Consider the following 20,361-nt stretch of genomic DNA (forward strand, 5'->3'; position numbering starts at 1 on the left):
AGAGACTAACCAATTTATTTGAGCATAAGCTTTTGTGAGCTACAGCTCACTTTGATGTCAGTGGAAAGGCTCTCATTGATTTAACATGATTTGGATCAGGCCTTTATGCCTCCTAGCATAGAATCCCTACTCTTTCCTGTTGTCATGTTCTATGTTTGTATAACTCAGGTTTGAAATCTCTGTACATCACCGTGAAAAATTACATCACTATGTTATGGAGTCACTTGTTCACTACTTCATATAAGGCTTCATTGAGGTTTTCCATTTGAATTGGATACATTGCATGCTCTGTACAAAATAAAGAGGTTGTGTATCTTTCCCAAATTTACAGCATTAAGACTGAAATTTCCTGAAGCTAATCCAATAAAACAGTTTGATAAATTTTAGTCTGAGTTAAAAAGAATTTAATCTCACTTCTGGAAGGCAAGCATCCACAAAGGGCAGAGTAGAGTTGTGGTCTGTAGCTGGAGGAGTAAAGGGAATGTGTTGAGCAACTTTTTCCATTCACTTGGTTTTTTGTCTGGTGTTTATGCAGGTAGCAACCTTAACTTTGACATCAGTTCTTTATGTGTGAATAAATGTTAATATTCAGATTTCGGTGGATGTTGCAAGGGTAGAATTGAGCCTTGTGGGTTAATTGTTTTTCTCCAAACTATCAATATCTCGTCAGCATTGTCCTGTATATAAGGCATTGGACTAGAAATTACATAAACTGGTTTCTATTCCCACCCATGACACTGACCTGCTCAGTGACTTGGACAGGTTACTGCACCTCTGTTTCCCTTCTCACACTATCCCCAGTCAGTTTAGATTGTAAAATTTTCAGGGCAGACGCTGCCTTTTACTATGTGTTTGTAGTGCCTAGCACAGTAGAGTCCTAGTCTAAGTGATACTGTAATACAAATTATAATCTCAGCCACTGACATGGCTGTCTTGAAAATTTAAGGTTCCCTGGTTTCCCTTAGTATATTGAATGAGTTAATCTCAAAAACTGTTTGAATTGAATGTGAATCTCCCAGATTCCAAGAACATTGATTTCAGGCAGGAGATTTCACTCTAAGAAACAAGCTTCACTGTATGAAACACTCCAATATATGTAGCAGTAATTTTTGAAATGCTTGACTAGAAATACCCTTCCAAAAACTGCTAAGGATTACAAGGGCGGATTTCTCAAGACACAGAGATGAACATGTCTGATACCTGCATTATACTGCATCACTTTTAAAGATTAGAGAATAGGCACTTACTGAGCACTAAGTGCTCTGTCTGGCTCAACTTACAGGGAGCCACGGTAGATCTATTTTTATATTTTGCTTTCTAGGGGCCTGATCCTGTAACATGCCAAGCGCTCTCAATTCCCAGTGAAGTCAATGGGAGTCTGAAGTCCTTCAAGACACACTTACCACCTCAGAAAAGGCAGCAGCTGCTTTTATTAAAGCCATAAAATATAAAAGCAGAGGAAAAAGAGAGATCAATGGCAGTGGGTGATTCAGACAAGGACTGACAGTGTTGTCTTCATTATCTCCTGTACTTTTGGCCAAAATATTGGCCCTGTGTCTATTAAATATAGAAGTGAGAAGGAATCTAAACCGGTTGTACTTTGTTACTTTTTGTGAACTTCATTAGTATTAAGGAATAAAAAGCTGGAGAAATACTGTAGGTGCTGTTACAGTTGGGAATGTATTACTATTTCAGGGTGAGATTTTCCTGAGTACTCAGCATTGGTCTAACTCTGTTCCCCAGTTAGGCCAGTTCCAAGCACTCTGGAAAGCTCACAAGACCACTAATGGCGGTATTCTCAAAAGCGCTAACAAAATTCCCCACCAAATTGGATTGGCCTGAGCTCTGTGTTCAAGGCCATCATCATTCTGATTCCTGGATGAAACCAAAGCCCACCTATCCTGTCAGATAACTGGTTATGCTGGGCTGCCCATAAGATGGATACATGTCAATTTTATATTTGTGAGTGCCAACAACTAGTGATGTTTAGCTGAATGGGATGAATTGTGGTTAAAAAAACCTGGAAAAGTTAGTCAAAGAAAAGAAGAGTCCTTGTGGCATCTTAGAGACTAAAATTTATTTGGGCATAAGTTTTGTGGGCTCTAACCCGTGAAAGCTTATGCCCAAATAAATTTGTTAGTCTAAGGTGCCACAAGGACTCCTAGTTATTCTAAAGATATGCTGACTTTCCTGTTATATGAAACCATGTCAATCTCTGGAGGACTATTCTGCTCCCATTGATTTCAATGGGAGTTTTTTCCATTAAATTCACTGGGAGCAGAATTGGGATGGGATTACTTAAACACTAGAGGATCAAAGCACTGAGCAGGAACATCCAAATTAAGCTAGTGTGAGCTGTTAAATACCTACGCTGCTTCAAACCAGATGTGGCTGCATTCCAATGTGGGGGGACAGATTACGATCTATCCCTTACCTAACTCACACAAGTCTTGAGGCCTGTTAATGTTGGCAGTATGCTTTGAGAGGACAGGATGAAATGTGTTATTGAAGTAAATACGGCATAGTTCAAAGTTCCAACAACTAGTCATTTTGGATAGCTAATTTTTCCGCCGCATAACCTCAGCAGGCACCTTAAAGAGGCCTGATTTTCAGTATGCAATTGCTTAGCACTTTCTGAAAATCAGACCCCTTGTAAAGCACGTGGAGTTGGACACTGGAGGCATCCAAAAAAATCACAGTTGCTTTTGAAAATGTACTACTGTTATTTACTAGTAAACACAGGAGCATTTGTGTGTTATATCGGGTGGTTTACGCTTGTTGGGCCTAATCCTAGAGTTCTTACACAGGTTAAACCCCAAAGATCAGTGGGAGTTTTGCCTGAGTGAATACTGCAGAATCAGGTGCAATTTTATCTTGCTGTGTTTCTTTTTCTACAAGAACACTGGAACCGGTCATTTGATTATTTTTCATGGAAGAAGAAGAAACATTTTGAATAATAAACTGCCTTAAAGTAAAATTTAAATAGAAGGAAGAGGGTGATTCCTCCTTCCTTATACCTTTTTCCTTTCCCCTGTCTATTTTCCTCCTCTGTAATTAACCATCCCTCCCCTACCATATTTTCCTCATTTTTCAGTGCCCCCACTGAAATCAATTGCAAAAGCTTTTGCTGATGTCAGCAGGAAGAGGCTCAGCACCCTCTGTCCTCTTGCTCTACTCTTTCCCATCATTCTGCTTGACAAAGGCACTACATGAATTTATAAAGAGCATTTGGACAGTTTCCGGAGAATAATGCTGTGTCATAAGTCTAGGAACCTCTCTCTAGGAATGTTTATTGTTGACCACTAAAGACCCAATGTTGCCATCACTGTGCAGTTGTGCAAAGGGAGATGGCACAAGAAAACTCCTCATCCCACCATACTTGTGGGGGGCAGCTGAGCAGTCCCTCCACCCTCCCTGAGCACAGGCATCAGCCTGCCCTATTGGTGTTGGGGATGAAAAGCCCCCGAAGTAGGCAGGTAGAGGGTGGGTTCATGAACACATTACCGGGCAGTCTAGGAAGGGCAGCCCACTCCTGCATCCGAAGGGATGGTACAGCAGGGATGTTGCCCCAGTACACCTGTAAGCACTAGGAGGCACAATCCCCACTGGAGACAGAATGGATGTGGACTATTGCTAATGCAGCCCTGTGCCTATCAGACATAACCAAGTCCTAGGTTAATGTAGTATTGTAAAATGGGGAGACTAAGCAAGTATCATATTAATATTGTTTACTGATTTCAGCAAGAGGCATAATAGATTGGCCAGGGTGTTCGGGGCTGAACATCATATAGGAAATATGGTAGGTGTGGAGATCCTGGGGATGACAATAGGATTTTTGTTTTGTTTACAAAAAAATCTTACAAGTTCTCCCTTTTGTTGTCATCTATTATCAGTTAACAGCTTTTTCTTTATGAAGCATTTAATTTTGCAGTACATTTGTCTCCTATTGAAAGGAACGCTAGAAGTCTCCACAAACCCCCCTTCCCCTCCTATGTTTCCATGAGCACAATACCAACCAAACCTGTACAGGAAAGCTCAGTGAAGCCTGGCTTATCTTTTTCCTTTAAACAGCTAGGTTTTGTTTCTTTGCATTTAAAAGAACTGCTTTTACCAGGCATTAGCATAAAATGTGGCAGAAAGGGAAAATAAAGGAGCAAAAGGAAGAGAACCCTGAGTCTGAAGGAGGAAGATGGGTGAGGAAAGAAGAAAAAGCAAAGGAATGACAGATGAAGAGTGGGATGGGGATCTGTGCAAGAGCAGAAACATTGCAGGGGGTTGGGGGGAAACACATTAAATGGAAAACAAAGAAGTAGAGGGGGAAAAAAAGAAGAACAAAGATCAAATGGTGAAAACACATCTTACTAGTTTCAGAGTAACAGCCGTGTTAGTCTGTATTCGCAAAAAGAAAAGGAGTACTTGTGGCTCCTTAGAGACTAACCAATTTATTTGAGCATAAGCTTTCGTGAGCTACAGCTCACTTCATCAGATGCATACTGTGGAAAGTGTAGAAGATCTTTTATACACACAAAGCATGAAAAACATACCTCCCCGCACCGCACTGTCCTGCTGGCAACAGCTTATCTAAAGTGATCACTCTCCTTACAATGTGTATGATAATCAAGTTGGGCCATTTCCAGCACAAATCCAGGTTCTCTCTCCCCCCCCCGACACAAACCCACTCTGTGTGTGTGTGTGTGTGGGCGGGGGGAGGGAGGGTGAGAGAACTCTGTTGAACTCTGTTAAGAGTTAAACCGTGACTAGGTTATGTTAACATTGTCGGGGAGTTGCCATGTAAGCAGGCAGGAGTTTTTCTGCTGACAAACCAAAACCACCTCTCCAGATGAGATTAGCTAAGCCAAACAGACACTTTTCCTGTCAATTTAATTACGTCTACACAGAAGCTTTTTCCAGCAGAGTTTTTCACATTCCTAACCAACATAGTTAGGTCAGCACCCACTTTCCAGTTTAGAAGCTACACTTTGTAGACTTAGAACTACTGCACAGATGAGTCCTCTTTCCCTCAGTGCAAAATATATTTTAAGCTACCTGATATCAGATTTCGATTAACCAGCTGCTAACCTACAAGTGAAAATAGCAGCTCATTATGGTACCTCTTTCTGAAGGCAGTAAAAGCAACCCATTGGAAATAAGATAATCGCACTTAACCAGCATCTTCTGTATTTGAGGAATAAAACCCATTTAGGTCTCTCATATAGGCAATGGGGTGGGCAAACTTACTGACCCTCTGAGCCACATAATCTTCAGAAGTTCAACAGCTGGGGTGCACCTGCCAAGGCTCCAGCCGCATGGGAGGTACCTCTGGGGCTCAGGGCTCCAGCAGGAGCAGGACTGAAGCTCTGAGCCCCATCAGGCACCTCCCTCAGGGCTGAAGCCCTGTGACCCCCTACTCCCACTGGGCAGAAGCCCCTACCCCACCACCCTGCTGCAAGGCAGAGGTCCTGAGCTCCCCCACTAGTCTGGTAGGTGGAGAATGGGTGGGTAATGGGGGGCTCCACGAGCTGCACTTTAACAGTAAAAGAGCCACATGTGGCTCGTGAGCCACAGTTTGGCCACTCCTGGGCTATGTCTACACTTCTGCTCATACTTGGCTACTTACCCATCTATATGCTTCTGCATGCTCATATGCTGTGCTGGACACAGGTACAAGGTGAATGTACACATCCACAACAACATCGCTGCTTTTTGGCACACTTGGTGGTGGTGGTATCTGAGGGTTCTGTGCATGACACAAGACACTAGGAACTGCCTTTCAGTGTGCTGTTAGTACTACCCACTGCCTTCACACATTTGTCAATGGTAGTTCCTGCTCACCCCTATTTCCTGTCCAACTTGGTGGAAGACATGGAGCAAGTAATCAACAATACATTTCTGCTGCTGCTCCTTCTCGTGGGATGAATGTGCATGCATTGCAGTATGCAACTGGTGAGAATCTCAGATAAATGGACTCAGACCTTTCTCACAAGTCAGAGAGAGGTGGCTAGGACAGTAGCTGATCCACTGTTGTTCCATGACACAGGAGACTGCTGGTGTTGTGACCGTGTCTGTGGTTGGACTACTGCTTCTTGACCTGTAGAACTGGGCTGGAGTGTTGGGACCACATCATCTTGGAAACTTGGGATAACCACCAGTAGCTACAGAATTTCAAAATGAGGAAGATGTTCCTGGATAACTGAGATGCTGGCCCCAAACCCACAATAGCAGAACCCTCCATTCTGTAGACCCATGCTAGTGCAGAAACAGGTGGCTATTGCCTTCTGGAAGCTGGTACCGCTGTACAGCTTTTAGTCAGTCACAAACCACTTCAGGAAGTCAACTGTCAGGCTCATGATGGTGCAGGTCCGCCAAACTATCAACACTCATCAACCCACAGGTGGTTGAAATTGTAGCTGGGTTCCAGAGAATGGGGTTTCTGAATCTGCACTGGAGACCACCCAGGGCACCCATATCCCCATACTTTGCGCACCAAGAGGAACAAGCGATTACATCATTAAAATAAGTTACAACTCTCTCATTCTTCAAGACTTAGTGAGTCACAAAGGCAGGTTAATGAAGACTGTCAGACACAGGAAAGGTGATGATGCCAGGGTCCTGTACTTGAAGAGGGGAGTAAGGGACTTCATTCCCTAGAAAGGACATAGTTCTATAGGTCATCTCCATGCCCACTTATTCTGGGAGACCAAGCCTACTTACTTCTACTCTTGCTAAGGAAATCCTACCCCAGCATCAATGACCCAGCAAAATGGGAATTCAACGTCAAGCTAAGCAGCTGCAGGATGGCAATGGAGCTTTCTTTTGAATGGCGGAAGGCTCATTAGCCAGGCCTGTACACCTGCCTGGATGCCACCGTGGCCAACACCATAAGGATTATTGTGGCACACTGAGAGTTTCATAACATTTGTGAGACTAAAGGTGACTAATCTGTGAGGGCGTGTGCACAGGACAGAAGTAGCTTGCAAAGCAGTTACAGACAGCTTGATCAAGTGAACATTCACACTGGTGCTGGATCACAGCAGGCCAGGAAATCTTAGAACAACCGGTGACCTCATCCTAATCCCAAATAAGGCATCTGTGACATTGTCTGATTAAAACAGAATTATGCAAACCATTGTTGCTACCATTGCTATATAATTGTAGCAAATCTTCTGCTAAATATAACTCATGGCCAGAAAGGATTAAACAGCTTGCAGGCTGAGTGACCCAGAGCCAACCTTTAAAGTCACGTTAGAAGGTATGCGAATTGTAATTAGGCCCATTCATGCTAAATAGGCTAGAACTTTGAAATGTCTGTCACTATAGCTACTAATTCAGAGATCAAAATGGATATTAAGATTTAGATGAATCTTGGGTGAAATAATGTCATTGTCTACATGTGTCTGAAGTTTGTGATAGACCACCTAATGGATACGTTGCCCTATGTTAATTTGTGTAACTAGTTACTGGTGATGTTTAGAAAATAGGTTACATCAGAAGCCTATTGTTTACCCAGGACTTTGTGGTCAAATGGATGCTAGAACAATGTATAAAAAGACCCTTGTCATCAGATCTTCTTGATGCTTCATGGAGGGAAAGCGTAAGCCACAAGGTTGGGATCCCAGTGCTTACAGGTCCACCCTGAATAGATATTGGACCATAACTAGGAACTAAGTTCTAAAAACTCTTCACAACTTCAAAGCTCACCATCTCTGCTATGAATCCGAACCTCAAGAATTGAACTCCTGTCTATATGTATATTGATCTTTAATCGATCTTTTGTTTAGACAATTTTAGTTTAGTTAAGAATTGGCTGTAAACATGTATTTGGGTAAGATCCAAAATATTCAATAACCTGGGAAGTAATGTGTCTTATCTTTTGGAATTGGTAGAACCTTTTCTTTTATATAATTTTCAGAAGTCATATTTGACTTGGTACCTGAATGGAGGCCTGAAATTGGGTTGCTTTAAGGGAACTTTGGTGTTGGTTTTTGGGCAACCAGTGAGGTAATAAAGAAGATGCTTTATGCTGGCTTGGTAAATCGAAGCATTGGAATATACACCAGCTTTTGGGGGGGGAACGTCTGCCCCCATCCTTTGCCATTCACCCTACTTGAGTGACTTTGGCTGGCCCCACTGGGACCCCCATCACACACCTTGCAGCTCCTGTAGCAAACACACACTCAGGTTTCAATGCAGTTTAATTCCCCTCCCACCAATGGTCTTTAGTCACTCATTTAATTAAGCACTCGTTACAGGTAATTGGGGCAGGGCACCTCCTCAGGTATAACTTCTGTAAAATTGTACTCGTTGCAGCAAAGCCACAACCTAAAGTCAGGCACTCTTGTTGTGTCAGTGTTCACAACTGTTAACCTAACCCCAGTTTAGGGGGAATACCGAAGGCTTGTAGGACCTTCAGAACAGCTGACGAAGGGCTTTTACAACTGGTTTTGACAAATATTCCCTACACCCCCTCATAATAGCACTTACTGTCTTTTAACTATGGGTAAATCCATCATTCAAAGGGGTCATGGTTTTCAGGGGGTGGGGGAGCCATACTAGCACTGTTAACTAGGTAGTAGCAAAGTTACTTTGCTTTGTTTTTCCTGTTCTCAAACCTATAGGTAATTATGAACTGAAAAAGAAAAGGGTTGATATAGTAGTTTATTTCCCTGAACAGTACACTTTCCACGTGTCTCCAGCTTACTGTGTTATTTTCACATTTACCTGTTGGAAGGGAGAGAGAACTACTTCATTTTCTGCCCCAGGGAGTTATGCAACTCCAGGCACCAATTGGTGGAGCCCAAAGCCAAAGAAATGGGGACAAAATAAATTTACTCTTTCATTACAGCCTGAATGAAGCATTCATACATAAAGAAAGGAAAAAACATTTCAATTAGTAACTCAACCTTTTTTTAAAACAGCAATTGTGAAAAAGAAAGAACAGATCAGACTCCCCAAAGAACTTTAATGCCTATGACCATGTGTCCTTGTTTCTCCCTCCCAGAGGGAATGGAGGGCCCTTCCCCCAGACAGTGGGCAAAAATGGCTGCAAGAAGTAGCCTGGGGGGACAATAGGGGCATCGCCTATGGAGTTTGTGGGCCAGACATGCTGGCTGTCAGACACCATCTCAGGCTAATTGTTCCCCTCCTGTACCATCACAGGGCTCCCCTGGGAGAAGTTTCAAGGGGTTAGTGCAGGTTCTGCTGAGAATGGGGGCCAGGGTTGGATCCTCAACCTCATAGCACCCTGGGGCGCACATACAGGAGGAGGAGTCAGTTCCCCATTACTGGCAGTAGCTATTGCAGCACATGGGACTCTAGTCCTTTCCACCACTGGTACCAGGGACTGCTTCAGGGCATGTGCCCAGGCCCTTTAAAGTAACCTCTTGTTCTATCATGTGACCTGCTCCAGGAACCAGATAATTGAGTCTTGCCTCTGGAGGAGGAAACATTCCTCCTGCTTAGTAACTTTATCACAGGGTCTACTTACAACAAGCAATGCCTCCTGCTGGTCATCATGGGTCATACCAGCTTGCACTCTTCCTCTAGTGTTTTCTCCTATCTTGTCTTGCTCTGCTGCCCCACTCACTCCAGAGTCTGCAGCTTCCTCTCTGTGGCTTGGCTTCCAGTGAGGTCACTAAAGTCCTCCCCTTCCAGGGAATTCAATCTTTCCAGATCTGCTATCTAGCTGTGGCCTCCAATGCCCTGCACCACTCCCCAGTGGTTGGGAGGGGAATCCAGGCCCACCCTCTACAGTGGGTTCTACTGAGGGACCTTTTAACAAGCAGCCACAATCCCTGTATAGTCCTGCTGCTGTTTCCCTAGACTTCTCTCCTCTCTGGGTTTATGCATGCCCTCCACTCAGGGAGTGACTGCAGCTTCTTCCCTAAAGCATGCCACAGCAACCCCCCTCCCTGTAGCCAGCTACCTGGCTTTATACTGGCTCTGCCTGTTCCTGCACAGGTGAACATGTCCTTATTTAGCTGCCTCCAGCCTAAATCTCCCCTGCTTGCGGCCTAATTAGCTGATTGGGCCAACCTGGCCTAATTCATCTCTTGCACGGCTAGTCTACAGAGTTCACCGCATCATAAACCCCTTCCTCCTTTTCTCTCAAAGGGAAATTGCTCTTAGCACCTTCTGTTAATGCCAATAAACAGTCCTCAGTGTCCTTCTCGATCTGTCCTTATGTCCCTGGGCTGTTAGCTCCTGGGCAGAATTGGGGAGGGGTTCACCCTCCTCAGCCTGAGGTCCTGCCAAGTCAGTCACAAAAGCAGCATTATATTGTTTTTTTCCCCTTGGAAAGTGGGTAAGAAATCCTCCTACATAACATAACTTTGCTGTTGAAAGCCACAATAGAGATACTTGTCACCATGTCAGGAGTGTGATTGTTTCATTTACCTTATTTCCCAGACAAATTTTGCAGCCCCTGAGAAAGAAACACCTGCTGAAAATGGTAGGGGGCATGAACTAATAGTTTTTTTTAAAAAATAATATCTATAGTGTGTGAAGCTGGGGGGTGCATTTATATCAGGGCCAATGTTAATAGTTCCCAATCTCTTCTGTTAGAGCTGGCCATCAACTGGAGAACATAGCAGTTCTGAAAGTAACAGACTGGAAAAGTGTTGTGGCTTTCCAGTCCTGTTATGGGGATCCAGCAATCTATGCTACAGTAGTTTGTGCCCCTTGATACCCCTCTACATATTGCTGAATGGAGGGGTTTGGTGAGCTCTGAAGGTGGACCAAGCTGGATTTGTGATGCCACTGAACCTTAAGAATGAGCTGGAGTTTCTGCTGCAGTAGAAGTTTGCAGACCTAGGTTTACAGGATAGGAAGGCAATCCAAATGGAAATAGAATATAGTCTAAGCTAGCAGACAGACTGCATTTGAACGACTGCAAATGCCCACCTGTCCCTGCAGCATCCATAATTCCAGCCCCTTCATTCAGTGACGAGCAGAGAAAGAAGGGGGTGGAGGGAGGGAAGTCACACAGAAAATATACTTTGTTCCATGAACTTTCTAGTCAAGAACCCACAGCAAAGGGACACCACACTGTGTTTGTGCAGCTGCTGAAGCAGTTTCCCCATCTTTACCCCTTTCTCTCAGCTTGTGCGGCATGGCTCCGAGCATGGAGACCTTGGAAGCCAGGGACCAGGAATGCTTGAAAACGTACTGTAACAGATGGCTGCTGCATTCCTCAAAGAAGCAAAGGTTCCCCTTCCTACATATAACCAGCTGTGATGCTAACTCCACACCCCTTCTGCACAACTCCCCATTTCTAGGGGGAGGATGTTACCGAAGTTAAAGTCTGTGATCTTGAAAGCAGCGGAACACAACTGAAACTCTGGAGAACCATTAATCTTGTACAAGAGTCCCATCCCCCAGCCATACCTTTCTACCTCCTCCCTGGCTGACAGCCTGTTGGCAGACACTCACAGAGCCAGGGGCACTATGATAGTTCTGCCAAAAGCTTTTTAGTGATTCATGGTAATTCAACAAAATGTTGGATTTACAGTTGTGTCTTTGTTATGGACCATTTTTTGGGGGGGAAGGAGGAAGTGGGTGGCCTTCCAGCCCTGGAGAAAGAAGGAGGAGATGTTAGCAGGGAGAGTATAAGTTTAACTTATTAGCCTCAGATTCTGGTTCCTGTGGAGTCTCAGAGTCCTCCTCTGGTTCATCAGAAGGGGTTTGCTGAGCCAGCTCCTGTGCGTAGAGGTCAGAATAACTCGCTTCACTTCCTCCATGTCTTACAGAGCCATCTCCTCTTTGGTCCCTGCTGCCACCTCGCCTTGGCCCTCCTCTTCATGCTGTTGGGTGATGAGGCAGTGGGGTTGAGGAAGGGTTGTTAGTTACTTCAGGCTTAGCACTTAGGCTAAAGAGCACCCAGTCCAGCTCCTTGAAGAAGGGGCATGTTGCATTACCACTCCTAGAGCACCTGCTAGAGTCTTTTGCCTTCCAATACTGGAGCCTGAGGTGCTTTACTGGTTCCCTGCGCTGAGCTGGAGTCCAGTGAATGACTGCCTGTGCCAGCCTCTTCAAGGATGCCTCGTAAAGATGGATGTTCCTGGTGATGTGGGAGAAGTCATGGAGGACAGTGAACTCCAGTAACACACTGGTGAGTGCCTGGGTGTGCTTGGCTGACCAGGTCACAGCTTTCAGATCAGGTTCTATGGTCATATGTACTGGTCATATGTACTGGTGAAAAGAATACAGTGGAAAATAGCTTTTAAGGACATGGTACATATCCTTTAGCTCCATCCACACTACAAAATGGCACGGGTACAGGGCTGTGTCACAGCCTGAGGCATGCTAGAGTATTCTTTCTCTGCACAACCTGAAACCTGTGCCTCTAGGGTTTAGATGTGGATTGTAGTGTAGGTTCTGGCACAACCCTGGACATGGACCCATGTCCAGTTGAGAATGTAGAAGTAGCCATAGTGATAACAAGCATTAATAACAGCATCTTTATTCTGAAGTAATGTGAAGCTGTTAATAGGTTGTGCTGTAACTTTACCATGACCAGGGAAGATTAATTCCAATGGAAATACTGAGACAGATTCTAAGGTCTCGGGACAAAATGTAAAACTGATACAAAGCTATGCCTGTAGATTTTAATGAAGGTGGTTTTATTAAAGCCTTTAAGACCTACTGTATAAGCTATAAATTTTCTAAGAGCTGCATGGAAATTAGGCACAAGCAATTCCTTTCTGCTTTAATGGTAATCATGTGACTAAATCCTGTGCAGCTCTGAAAAATGTATGCAGGCCTGTTATGCAGAACAGAGTACCCACTACATAGAGGTGCTTTTGAGAAGTGAGGAACTTTGCATAATACTGAATAAATACATTTCTAATACCCTACAACAGAATTGGAAACATTTATTCCGACTCACAGATAGACAGAAATCCTACTCTGTGTATCTGAGGAAGTCACAGAGGGCTCTTTACTGAGATCTGATCTGTACAGACATAGCACTAAAACGTGGAACACACACACAAATCTGGAGAGGCTAGCAGCTGCAGCAGCTGTCCCTCAGGAATGGAGCTGTCCTCCAAAAGATGCAGAACCTCTTGCAACTTAATTCTTGAATGTATCAGTAAACAATGTATCCGGCAGCGAGTTCCACTAAATTCTTGTGTTTAGTTTTAAAGGGTTTTACGACACTTAATAGCAACAAGTGTTTCATGGGTCTTTACATTTAATTTTAAATTAAAAGGTTTTGTTTGGATTAAGACATCCGCGGCACTGCAGGGAACTCAAGTATTTCAGTGTTGTGCTAGTGTGTAAGAAGTAGTAAGTGAACCAGAGTGGGGAAAAAAGTGAAACTGAGTATGCTATTTTTATTGTCCAAACTAAGGCTGGTAATTTTTCTGAAAACACAGGTTAGTTTAAGAATGTGCTAAAATTCATTTCTGAACAAAATTCAAAGTTTTTACTTAGTCATGAGAAACTCCCTCTCCTTTTTTTTAACCCAGTAGTAAAATGACTCATTTCATTTTTGCCACTGAGGGAGGAGGAAGGGAAGGAGAATTGAAAAGTGAGAGAAAGAAGGAAAAAAAAGCCATACCTTCTTACTTTTTTCACCCCAACTAGAAAAGATTTCCTCTGGGTTTCTCACATTTTTACTCCTCCATCTCCCCCCCCCCCCCCTCCAGTGAGCAAAGAAAGAAAGAAAAAGTCGGGAAAAGCCCAAACTGGAAAATTAAAGGTTTCAAAATTAAATGACTTTTTTTCAAAATGAAACAAAAATTTTCATTTCTTAAACACTTGAAATATTTTTCTTGAAATAATGAATATGAAAATCTGATATGCCAACAAAAACTGCTTTCTTTCAAATATTTTTGTAGCCTCCCCTCTTAAAAAAGTCCAGGCACCTTCACATACTCTCTGAATTCAACATTTTTAAACCTGGGTGCCTAAAGTTAGGCTCCTACACCCTATTTTATGTGCCTGGGCGGCCGATCACCTGCATCTTTTAAATATGGATTTATTGCTTCAGAAATAAAATGCAGTCATATTTATAAATGCTAAGTCTTAGGCTATTGTTTGGTTCTCTTATAACCACAAGCTGCTTTGATGCACAAGAAAGATACTTGATTAATGAATACTACACACAGTTAATGCTCCTCTTGACTTGAAAATGGTGAAAAAAATACTAAAAATGGCTTTCGTCTTATATACCAGTTACTAGTAGAGAAGGTAGAAGTTTCTCATTTGAAATATTTGTTTCCCAGTGAAAAATGACAGATCAAGATGGAAATTTCTGCAGAAAATGTCAATTTTCTACTATGCTTTTGTTGAACATTTAAAAACTGATTTTTTTTTTTAAAAAGGCAATTGAAAGGCCATTCAAGTAAAGTTTCAAGGGTTTCAGTTTTCAAAAACAAAAAAAACCCTTAAATTCCATAGACATGTTGGCAGACAAGTGAAAGCATTTTTGGATTCGTTTAAAAAAAAAAAAGTGTGTGGGGGGAACAATCTTCTTACCTAGTCTAGGTATTAGTAGAGATGGACCCAAGTAATGTATTTCAGAATCAAAACTGGACGCAAATCCAAGCTTCTTCAAACTTCAGGGATGTTGACAATCAATGATACAATTAAGACTATTATATAGATATGCTACAGATGATCCAGATTTAATCCTGAAATTCCCCATAATTTAAGTGGGTTCTAATGAGCTGTTCCTGATCAGGCTCATTTCTAAATACATTCTACTATCTAAAACTAGCATAGGTGGAGTCTTCTTCCCTGTACTTGCTGGGACTAAGCTATACACATGTGGTTTCTAAAATGCATACCAATACCCAGGGATAATCATGTCTTATTTCCTGAGGGACATCAGATCCATAAATCAATTAATGGTTTCATTTATCGCTACATTTAGTCTGCTCATTCCTGATAACATACTAGAATGTATAATCCACACAGTTCGATAGTTTCTAACCTGTTAATACATAGATATAGATTTCTAAATTGTTCTGAAACTCACATGAGGAAAGAGAACTGAGTATGAGATGGATTTTCAGACATGTGGCATGCCTCAGTGAAATGACTGGCATGTCACACAAGATTTGAAAGAGGCATGATGATACCACACATGATAAACCAGATTGTGTTTTCCTTTTCGTTACACTGGGTCATGCCACACAATGGTGCAACCTCCACTACAAAATCCTGTACAGACACACAGCTGCATTACCATGCTCAGGTGCATAGCTTTGCTGGGGTGTAAGCAATTTGAGATTGCAGGGAATCAGCTCAGCTCTGTGAACTGGAGAGAAATAGTTATAATTTGCTAACTACTGAAATATATACATTTACCTTAAGTGCATTTACAAATTCAATAAGCATTTTAAAATATTTAAGTAAAGCTATTGAAATCATCTGGCTAATTTGTATGTTTGCTACTGTCCTCTGCTGGATGGAATCAGAAGCTATCTACTGTAGGTCATAGGCCCTTTAACTTGGAGATTGTCTTCCAGCTCAGTATAGGGGCATACATTTTAACAGTTCACCCTGCTGTTGCTATGAAATTCTGAATGGCCCTGGCATAACTCAAAGGGCAATTATGATAACCATGGATTTAGAATATTATTACATTAAAGCTAAAAATTATTGGGGAGAGAAATCAAGGGGAAGAGAAAACAAAAAGAAGTGGAAGATAAAAACTTACCAAATCTCCTGTTCTGTCAACACATTGGGCCAGATAAGTAGCTGGTGCAAATCAGTGTAGCTCCATTGACTATTTACATCAGTTAAGGATCTGACATGATTTCTACTCTTAGAAATACTTAGGAGTAATTTGCACTGGGGAACTGTCAGGAACTAGTCTTTGTGAGAATACAGCCATTAATGCAGCTTTTGCATTATGTATGTGTATGGATTTTTTAAATGTTTGTTTGAAACTTTATCTAAATGAAATTTGCTGCGGGATAACTTTTTAAAAAAATGTTGTTCTTTGTTAGACAAAGAACCCTGTTCCTTCATATCTTAGGAGGAGTCACACAAAGGGAAGAAGCCCCCTCTGGCAGACTGTAGGAGATCTGATAAGGGATCTTTGGTGTCTAGCCAGAGTTTCTTGCTGACCACAATCCATGAGGATGGGCCCTGCAGGTCACAGGAAATCCTAAGAATGGAGTCAAAGGTGCAGGAATGTTTCTTCTTATAAGTCAATAGACTTAGTCTATTGAAAATGCATGGTTGTAGATTTGCACTGTACTGCTGGGGACAATGAAGAAATGTGACATTTCAAAGCTGGTGTAGAAATATTCCAGGCAAAGCAATGTCCTTAACTTCCAGAAAGCCGTAATACGTAAATGTGTCTTATGACAGATTTGTTAAAATACTTGGTTTAAAGCCGAAGAAATGCATTTCATTCCTTTGAAAACAAAGAGAAAGAAACACTAAATGGGTGACTAGTACCTTTAAGGCACACACGTACATTGGAGACAGTGCAGAGCTGTACTGTCCTGGGGTAACTGAGGGAAGGATTGCGCCTTGGGGAAGTACAGTGCATAACATTATGCAGGGCAGATACACAGCACACACTGGCAAAGATGGGGATGGGGGAGGGGAAGAACAGCCCATTTCTCCCACAACTCTCAAGTAGAGGGAACAATGATGTCTTTCTTTTCCCCCTCCCACAGTGTCCATGGTGAACAGGTCGTGATGGAGGGAAGGGGAGGCCAGTTCCAGCCCCCAAAAGTGAAGCTGTGTGCAATAACTGCAGCAGGCTCAGCCCTCACTTCTCCCGTGGAGCACTTAGCAACTGATAAGATGAAGAGCAGAGGAAGCCAGCAGTGGGTGCTGGAGGGAAAAGTCTGGTTTCCCTCCTGCTAGCTGCACTCACAGAGGGAGGAAGAGCCCCCATCTTGCTGACCTGGAGCACATGGGAGAGAGCAGAGGGAGCTGGTTGGCATCTCTCCAAACAAGCAGGAAAGTACAGCTGGGAGAGAGACAGATAACCCCTGTTGGGGAGAAAGGACCCAAGGGTGATACACTGCAGCCACTCTTCCTATGATTTAAATACCCTTGTATCAGGTGCTAGTTTGGACTAGGGCAATGGTTCTCAAGCTAGGTCCGCCGCTTGTTCAGCGAAAGCCCCTGGCGGCCCGGGCCGGTTTGTTTACCTGCTGCGTCCACAGGTTCGGCCAATCGTGGCTCCCACTGGCTGCGGTTCGACGCTCCAGGCCGGTGGGGGCTGTGGGAAGCGGCATGGGCTGAGGGATGTGCTGGCCGCCCTTCCCGCAGCCCCCTTTGGCTTGGAGAGACAAACTGCAGCCAGTGGGAGCCACGATTGGCCGAATCTGTGGACACGGCAGATAAACAAACCGGCCAGTTGTACAGCACTGGGGTATAGAGGGGTACAGAAATGAACAGTGGGGGACAGTACTATTTATTTGCATTACCACTGCAGCTAGGAGCCCCTGTCGTGCACCAGGACCTCACAGTGATAGGTGCTGGAGGGGATACCAGGGGACACAGCATTAATCACACACACACACTTTTAGGATATAACTGTAGGATGTGGTGCTCTTGGAGGGCATTCAGGAACAGGGAAACAGAACTCGTGCATAGAGTCAAATTCTTGTCCTCACAAGTTTCATTCCCTCCCAACTTTTGTTGTTAGGTGTAACATCCTTTAGGATGGTGTAGCTGGCTCTACCAGCTATGACTGGCCTGCTCCTTGTGGACGATGGCCATCACTGTCTTCTCCCAACCATTTTGGATCACTGGGCTCCCACCTTATGACTTGGGGGTTGCACTCCCTGCACCTTTTAGAGCGCACAGATTAAAGTTACATCTTGCTTAAGGGAGAAGAAAAGCATACTTTACCCATACCCCCAATCTCTTGCCCATTGAGTCTAGACAAAGTCACAATCTGGCCCTAAATCAGGGATGTCAACACTAATAAATGTAATTAAAGATACAGTATAAACTCAGGTTTCAGAGTAGCTGCTGTGTTAGTCTGTATTCTCAGAAAGAAAAGGAGTACTTGTGGCACCTTAGAGACTAACAAATTTATTTGAGCATAAGCTTTCGTGAGCTACAGCTCACTTCATTGGATGCATCCGATGAAGTGAGCTGTAGCTCACGAAAGCTTATGCACAAATAAATTTGTTAGTCTCTAAGGTGCCACAAGTACTCCTTTTCTTTTTACAATATAAAGTGTTACTAAACTGGGCAGAAAACAGTTTTCCCATCACATGAGAGTCAAGCTTTTAACCCCTCCCATCCCAAATTGGGATGAAAAGTTGAATCCCTGGCGTCGTCATGAACTGAAAACACAGAAAAAATTCAGATCAAAATACTTTGTTTTGGTAATTTCAAAACATACAGTTAAAAAATTAAAATAAAGGCTGAAAACAAACTTAAATTTCAAAAACCAGATTTTTGTTTTGAAAGTGTCAAAACAGGACATTTCATACAATCTCAAAATACATTCTGTTCCAAAATGGGGAAGTTTGTCAAAGCTGACCCTTCGCCACAATGTTTCATTTTTTGACATATTGGCATTTTCTGATGCAAAACCTTCTGTCAAAAGTTTCCTCGACCAGCTCCAGGAACTAGTGTAATAAACACTTTGCTCTTATTGTCTTACCTGATGGCCTCAGGGTGCTTACTAAATATTAAATCATTAAGCTTTATAACACTGAAGGGAAGTACAGGAGGTGAGTATTATTATTCCCATTTTACAGGCCATTAAACTAAGGCAATTGGCTTGAGGCTAAAAGACTTTATCTAGACCACTATGTGGTTGAACTGGAAATGGAAACACATGTTCCTGACTCCTACTTCCTTATTCTACCCACGGATAGACATTGTTTTGTTTCTCACTGACAGTGATGATAAAAATAAGGAATTACATATGCTTGACCAATTTTCATAACAGTTTTATGAGTGTCTTGAGACTGTGCTCATTTGTACCATGTGAATGTCTGTTTTCATTTTCCTTTCATGGTATGTCTGCTTGGAAATATCCATCCAGTTTGCTATTGAAAATATACAGGGTATTGTTCCCAGTGACAGCTTCTTTATATTAACGTGGAAAGTTTCCCCACAGTGTTCAAATTGCTATATACTCCTTCAGTTTTGTGACACCTACGAGAAGGGGTGGGGGAAGAGTATAGTGTGCTCTATTCAGCTTCTTATAGAGCACCCAAGACTGATATCTGAACTTTTCATAGGGCTAAACAACCATCAAGGTGAGTTATTTGAACAAAGTTTCCTCTCTGTTCTGTGCCCCGTCAAGCTGTGTACATGAGATTTGTGTGTTCTTGAGATGCTAATAGATTCCGAGTTGCTATGAAGAAAGTAAAATCAGAGAAATACAGTTTTCAGTGAGACCTGAAAGTGAGTGAATTGTGTGTCACTTCCATTCAATGGGAGTTAATTCCCAAGTTTTGGGCCCAGAATTGAGACTGCTTATGTTGTGCATTCGCCAGCAGCGCCTTTGAGGTAGAGAGTTCCAATGTCCCAGGGAGTACTGCTGTCTAGAGCAGTTGAAAGTCTCATAGGATGCAGCATTCTGATTTTAGTGTATTGAAAGTTTCACAAATATTTGGCATATTACAATAGTTCTTATAGGATTTCTCTTACGGGATGGATAAATTGCCTGCAACCAAAAGAAAATCTTAACATGTATATAAATACTGGTTTCTGGGCAGCATTTAGCCAAGTATGAACATGGGTTTCAAAATATGGGCAGAATTCCTTTATTTGTGACCTTTTTTGTGTGACTGATTCCCTATCACTTCACTATAGTTGAACTCTTCACAGGGTATTCAGCTCATACAGAGCTAAAGAGAAATCTCTGCTAGCCTACCAGTCCCATACTGGAAGCTGTTAGATAATTGTGTTAGCACAGTCTGCTTATTCTAACATTCAGGAAAGATGCTGCCACTTACAATGCCCGAAGAGCTGCCTCTTCCTCCATAATTTCAACTGTTAGTGCTGCTGCGCAGACGAGATTGATAGAGCACAGTATAGATTTTTACTTGCCAGAAAGAGGAAAATCAATTTCCAGCCACATAAGATGGAACTAAGAGCAGGAGGTCACTAATATTACCAGCTGCTCTATGGCATTGTAGTCTTAAGAAGCAGCCCTACGTGACAGACAAGAGTGTGGAACAGGATCTTGCACCACAATAGGATGCAGAAAACTTTAAGAAGAACGCTGGGAAACTGATGAATAAGCGGACTAGGAAGCGAGGTCCCAGTTTTCAAAGAATCTTCGGCCAGATTCTCTGCACATGTAAATTGATGCAGCTCTGTTGAAGGTCCAGGCCAGTTTACACTTGTAGTCGAGTTGGCCCCTCATGCAGGCGGTAGAGCTTGTAGGTGTGTACTCTTCTCTGCATGCAGGAGGGA

Source organism: Lepidochelys olivacea (genome assembly GCF_965140295.1).
Source record: "Lepidochelys olivacea isolate rLepOli2 genome assembly, chromosome: 2".
NCBI classification, from domain to species: domain Eukaryota; kingdom Metazoa; phylum Chordata; order Testudines; family Cheloniidae; genus Lepidochelys; species Lepidochelys olivacea.